Below are 7,210 nucleotides of genomic sequence, written 5' to 3' on the forward strand. Positions count from 1 at the left end.
ATGCCTCTTACATTGGTGGCCAGTGGCAAGAATGCCTTATTTACAGTGTTGGTCAGAATGCCACCTTTACAGATAGATATCAAGATCATTGGTGTTATATAGTTCACTCTGCCAAGTGGTGCTGGCCATGACTCTGGCACCATCAGATGAGAGGTCAATTGCCCACAGTTTAAGGAGCCCCTAGCAACCTCAAGAAGAACCCAAGGGTTCCATAGAACCTTGATTGATAGTGGCCACTTTAATGTTGTCCTATTTCACTGAACAATTTTCCACTCAAAAGTCTTTTTTGTGACCCAGCTGAAACCATTTTTTTGCACTTTCAATGCTAAAACCACAAGATCTTGGTCGTTTTTTGTTTACGATCTTACCTTTGCTATTTTTAACTTCTATTCCATTTCCATGTGCGTTCGTTTTAGCTGTTGGCAGTAAACCCTGACACACACCCTTTATAACAAATTAAATACGACTGGTTTTATCAGAACACTGTGTGATTGTAGATTTCAGCTAAAAGGTAAAAGGTAAAAAACAACATATGAACACAAATAAGGTTATGCTATAATCACAGCCAATTACTGCAGCTACCTCTATTACTAAATAAATAGTCTCTGGTCATAGTCTCTGGTTGTCTCTTGTGCCATGTCACAAATAAATAAATGAATAAATGAAACAACATGTATAACATCAAGACAGACCATTTCTCAATTTAACCACCTCAATACAGTGCATTTTCACCCCCTTCCTGCCCAGGCCATTTTTCAGCTTTCAACGCTGTCACACTTTGAATGACAATTGCGTGGTCATGGAACACTGTAATCAAAATTAATTTGTTATAATTTTTCCCCACAAATAGAGCTTTCTTTTGGTGGTATTGGATCACCTCTGCGGTTTTTATTTTTTGCGCTATAAACAAAAGAAGAGTGACGAGTTTAAAAAAAACACAATATTTTTTACTTTTTGCTATAATAAATATCCAATTTTTTTTTCTTTAAAACAAATTTTTTCCTCAGTTTAGGCCAATACATATTCTTTTACATATTATTGGTAAAAAAAAAATCGCAATAAGCGTTTATTGATTGGTTTGCGCAAAAGTTATAGCATCTACAGAATAGGGGATAGATTTATAGCATTTTTTTAATTATTTTTTTTACTAGTAATGGCGGCGATCTGCGATTTTTATTGTGACTGCGATATTGCAGCGGACATATCAGACACTTTTAACACATTTTTGGGACCATTCACATTTATACAGCGATCTGTGCTATAAAAATGCATTGATTACTGTATAAATGTGACTGACAGGGAAGGGGTTAACACTAGGGGGTGATCGAGGGGTCAAATATGTTCCTAGGGAGTGATTCTAACTGTAGAGGGAGGGGATTCACAAGGGGGGGAGACCGATCAGTGTTCCTCTGTACTGAGAACACACCATCGGTCTCCTCTCCTCTGACAGGACCTGGATCTGTGTGTTCACACACACAGATCCACAGTCCTGCTCGGTTACAGGGCAATCGCGGGTGCCCGGCCGCCGGGCATGCGCACCGTGTCCCCAGTGACACGGTGGGCGCGCGCAATTGGCACTTTTACCCCCTTCCTACCCAGACCAATTTTCAGCTTTCAGTGCTCTCACACATTGAATGACAATTACTCAGTCATATGCTTCATTGAACCCACATTAAATTTTTAACATTATTTTTTACACAAATAGAGCTTTAGAGTGAGTTTTTTGAAGTTGCAATTTTTTTCCCACAATTGTTTGGAAATTATTTGTTTTTTCCACTTAATTGTCATATTAACAAGTTTTTTTTCTAACACATAGAATGTACATACCAAGAATTACACCCCAAAATACATTCTGCTACTCCTCCTGAGTATAGCGATACTACATGTGTGAGACTTTTCCACAGCCTGGCCACATACAGAGACCCAGCATCCAAGTAGCGCCTTCAGGTGTTCTAGAGGCATAAATTACACTTCTAATTTCCAGACTTCCCGACTTCCTATCACATTTTTGAAGGCCCTGGAGCACCAGAACAATGAAAACACCCACAAAATGACCCAATTTTGGAAAGAAAACACCCCAACGTATATTCTCTGAGGCATAATGAGTCTTTTGAACATGTAATTTTTGCACACATTTTTGGAAAATGTTGAAAGAAAATGAAAACTTATTTTTTTTTTAACACAAAGTTGTCAATTTATAAGATATTTTTAACAAATAGCATGTACATAGCAAAAATTACACCCCAAAATACATTCTGATACTCCTCCTGAGTATGGTGATACCACATGTTACATAGTAGGTGAGGTTGAAAAAAGACACAAGTCCATCAAGTGCAACCTATGTGTCAGTATTACCTTGCATATCCCTGTATGTTGTGGTCGTTCAGGTGCCTATCTAATAGTTTTTTGAAACTATCGATGCTCCCCGCTGAGACCACCACCTGTGGAAGGGAATTCCACATCCTTGCCGCTCTTACAGTAAAGAACCCTCTACGTAGTTTAAGGTTAAACCTCTTTTCTTCTAATTTTAATGAGTGGCCACAAGTCTTGTTAAACTCCCTTCCGCGAAAAAGTATTATCCCTATTGTAGGGTCACCAGTACAGTATTTGTAAATCAAAACCATATCCCCTCTCAAGCGTCTCTTCTCCAGAGAGAATAAGTTCAGTGCTCGCAACCTTTCCTCACAACTAACATCCTCCAGACCCTTTATTAGCTTTGTTGCCCTTCTTTGTTCTCGCTCCATTTCCAGTACATCCTTCCTGAGCATACTCCAGGTGCGACCGGACCAGAGTCTTGTAGAGTGGTAGAATTATCGTTTTATCTCTGGAGTTAATCCCCTTTTTAATGCCATTATTCTGTTTGCTTTGTTATCAGCAGCTTGGCATTGCATGCCATTGCTGAGCCTATCATCTACTAGGACCCCCAGGTCCTTTTCCATCCTAGATTCCCCCAGAGGTTCTCCCCCCAGTGTATAGATTGCATTCATATTTTTGCCACCCAAATGCATTAATTTATATTTTTCTACATTGAACCTCATTTGCCATGTAGTTGCCCACCCCAATAATTTGTTCAGATCTTTTTGCAAGATTTCCACATCCTGCGGATAAGTTATTGCCCGCAAATACAGAGATTGAACTGTTTATCCCATCCTCCAGGTCGTTTATGAACAAATTAAATAGGATTGGTTCCAGCACAGAACCCTGGGGGACCCCACTTTCCACCCCTGACCATTCTGAGTATTCCCCATAACTACCCTCTGAACTCGCCCTTGTAGCCAGTTTTCAGTCCATGTACTCACCCTATGGTCCATGCCAACGGACCTTATTTTGTACAGTAAACGTTTATGGGGAACTGTATCAAATGCTTTTGCAAAATCCAGATACACCACATCTACCCTCTTATTTATCTAGATGGCAGCTCATCTCCTCATAGAAGGTTAATAGATTACTTTGGCAAGAACGATTCTTCATGAATCCTTGCTGATTACTGCTAATGATACCATTCTTACAAAAATCTTGTATATAGTCCCTTATCATCACCTCCAAGAGCTTGCATAGTATTGATGTTAGGATAACTGGTCTGTAATTCCCAGGGATGCATTTTGGGCCCTTTTGGCAGCAGGCATAGATATTGCCAGCACAGGCAAAGCATTGGTCCAGACAGAAGGCAGAGATGTGGGTGGCAACAGCCAAAGGAATTGTCCAGGCAGCAGGCAGGGACATGTCAAAGTATTGGTCCTGGCAGTAGGCAAGAACATGGTCCTATTAGCAGGCAGACAAGGTAGCAGGCAGAGGCATGGCCAGTTCAGGTGGCAGGCAGAGGCATGGTTGATTGAAATGCCAGGGTCAGATGGCAGCAGGCAGAACTATCTGGCTTAGAGCCTCAGTTAGGTAAGACCTGAGCATAGGGGTAGACGTTTATTGCCACCCAAATCTCTTCAAAGCTTCCGGGTCTCCAGACTTTACCCTGACAATTAAAAAACCAGAGCAAAGCCAAAAATGTAGTTTTCTCCACTCTGAAAATCTATTCTGGAGCCCCTCACATATTTGAGACCCCTGTGTTGTCTTTAATCCCACTAATACAGTGGCAGGCAGTGCTGTGTCTTGGCCTAGGCCAAGAAGGCCCAGGCCTAGGGCGGCACTGTGCGGGGGGAAGCAAAAAGCCCCCCCCCCAAAATGGCAGCGGCGCCCTCTTCCTGACTCCCGCACAGCAGGGCCACCATCTGGGGAGTACAGCTTAGCAGTGCAATGGCGTCCCGGGTGCGGAGGGGGCTAGAAAGTAGTTAAAGTAAGAACTGTCAAGCCGCCCCTCCGTAAAGCTGTAAATCTGAATCTGATTGGCCCTCTGCTGTGGCCAATCTTGGGGAGGAAAACAGCGGTCAGGAAGCTGGGCGGCGGCACGGCGAAACCAATTAGAGCCGCTCTCTCCCTCTTCTCCCTTCGGCTGACAGAAAGGGGAGGGGGGGCGAGCGGGGGAGTTCTCTGCTGCTGCCGAGTTCTCTGGCAAATGGAGCAGCAGCGCTGTGACAGGGAGAGGAGAGATGTGGGCTGTCTGTGTATCTCCCCCGCTCGCCCCCCTCCCCTTTCTGTCAGCCGAAGGGAGAAGAGAGAGAGAGCGGCTCTAATTGGTTTTACCGTGCCGCCGCCCAGCTTCCTGACCGCTGTTTCTCACCCCATACTTGACCACAACAGAGGACCAATCAGAAGACTCTGGGGGCATCATGGGAAAAGTAGTCCCTGAAGAATGACGGCCCCTGTGTGTCCACAGACATCATGCTACAGCCCCCAGCATGCATGCACTCTGCTGAGGGGGGTGTTAGAGGAGAAAAAGAGAGTACTGTGCTGGGGGAAGCCAGAGAGGGAGCCATGCTGTACCCGCACCACCAGAGAGCCACGCTGTACCCACACCACCAGAGAGCCACGCTGCACCTGCACCACCAGAGAGCCACGCTGCACCCGCACCACCAGAGAGCCACGCTGTACCCGCACCACCAGAGAGCCACGCTGTACCCGCACCACCAAAGAGCCACGCTGTACTCGCACCACCAGAGAGCCACGCTGTACCCGCACCACCAGAGAGCCATGCTGTACCCGCACCACCAGAGAGCCACGCTGTAATCAACACCACCAGAGAGCCACGCTGTACCCGCACCACCAAAGAGCCACACTGTACCCGCACCACCAGAGAGCCACGCTGTACCCGCACCACCAGAGAGCCACGCTGTACCCGCACCACCAGAGAGCCACGCTGTACCTGCACCACCAGAGGGGGAGAAAGATAAAGCCACTGCCAGGGTACAGACATGCTACACTACTGACCAGAGTCAGCCTGGGCAACCCAGAGTGAGCGAACGTCAAACCGGAGGGATCACTGTTGCAGTTTCATCGGGTCTGGTAAGAGAGCCTGTTGGCCATTATCCATTACTGTTCCCAGGGACTGAGCCATTAGGAAGTGCCTAACCTGATATCCTCTAGGCCTTGTTGACCGCCACAATGAGCTCCAACGCTGGGCCTCCAGTCAAAAAATTAAGGGGGGGATGGCACAATTTTTACAGCTCCAGGTGACACCAAATCTAGTGACGCCACTGTCCCGGAGCCCACAACAAGTTCCGGCACTGAGCTTCGGTAACTGGCAGCCAGAGTGCGCTAGCGTGGGCACCCAGGACATCTGCCACCTGGGGTCCCACAAGCGGCGATCGGCTTTCCGTAGCAGCCGCCACCTCTCTCTCCACTGTGAGCCACACACACTCCTCAGCTCCTCCTCCTTCTCGGCTCCAATGTTCTAGTGTACACAGCCAGGAGGAGAAGGAGCCACAGAGGAGGGACACGACTTCAGTGCATGAGCCGCGTTGCTGCTCTGAGGTCTGTGTATAGTTTACAGTGGAGGGGGACACAGTAACCGGAAAGGGGGGCAGATAACAGATTCACACATGGATGAGGGGAGGGGGGGTAAGGGGATATGTGCTGGGTGCTTTGGGAGGGGAGAGGATATGTGCTAGTGGGGGGGTCTGATCCTCCCCTCCCAAAGCAACTAGCACATATCCCCTTACCCCCCAAATGAAAAGATGCCACATGCCTCTCTGTCCTCCTCCTGTGGTGTCCCTCTGTCCTCTTCACGTGGCGTCCCTTTGTCCTCCTCAAATGAAGATGACAGAGCGGATCTTTAAAAGAAAGGGGTGTGGCCTCGACAGGAGGGGGTGGGGCATATTTAAATTAGGGGGTGCGCAAGCTCAGTCAGGCCTAGGGTAGCACAAAACCTAAATACACCACTGGTGGCAGGGCAAAAGATCCGTTTAGGAGCAGGCAAAAAGCATGGCCATTTACCAGGCCGAGGTCAATTCGCATAGAAGGTGGAAACATGGTTGATAGTTGAAGCGACAGGCAGAGGCATAGTCGATAAGCAGGCCGGGTCATACACAGAAATAACAGATATCGGAAACTGGAAAAATATCCCATGGGATTTATATAGTTAATCGTTCTAGTACTGAATGAACGTGATTCAACCTTATCAAATATTCCCAATCCACAAAGTCCCTTATATAGTCAAGTTGGGTGACGTAATCAAGCCACTCTGACATACGCATTTCATCCCCATAGCAATTCTATGGTGATCTAAGTTTTACACAAGCTCAGTAATTTTTGGTTTACACATAAATGTACATATAACTGAAAGTTATGTATATAAAGTAGGTACGATAAATAACGTAATGTGTTATGTTCTATGTATGATACAACAAGGCATAAAAGAAACAACTAATACAGTTAGGTTTGCTGGTTGGTTTTAACGATGGTTGAATGTTGATTAAGATGATTTCATTGGTGAGGACTTGGATCTATTTAAAATGGCAAAGCATTCCAGCATAAGGCCCCTTTCACACGAGGCGGGCTCCGTTTCTACGGAGCCCGCCTCAGTCCGCCGGTTCAGCGGGAGATCAGTCCGTTGATCTCCGCTGAGCCGGCGGATGACAGGTCCCTCTCTGCTCACTGAGCGGGGAGAGGCTTGTCAGTTTTCGTCAGATCTCCCCTGATCCGATCCGCCAGCGTAGGACGTAGAGCCATCCGTCTGCTTTTCAGCGGATCGGACCGGGTCGGATGTCAGCGGACATGTCTCCGCTGACACCTGACGCTCCATAGACTAACATGGAGCGCCCGTTCAGGTCCGCCGTCAAAACTGACAGGCAGACCTGAACGGTCCGATCGTGTTAAAGGG

Source organism: Aquarana catesbeiana, linkage group LG03 (assembly GCF_042186555.1).
Source record: "Aquarana catesbeiana isolate 2022-GZ linkage group LG03, ASM4218655v1, whole genome shotgun sequence".
In the NCBI taxonomy this organism is placed as follows: Eukaryota; Metazoa; Chordata; class Amphibia; order Anura; family Ranidae; genus Aquarana; species Aquarana catesbeiana.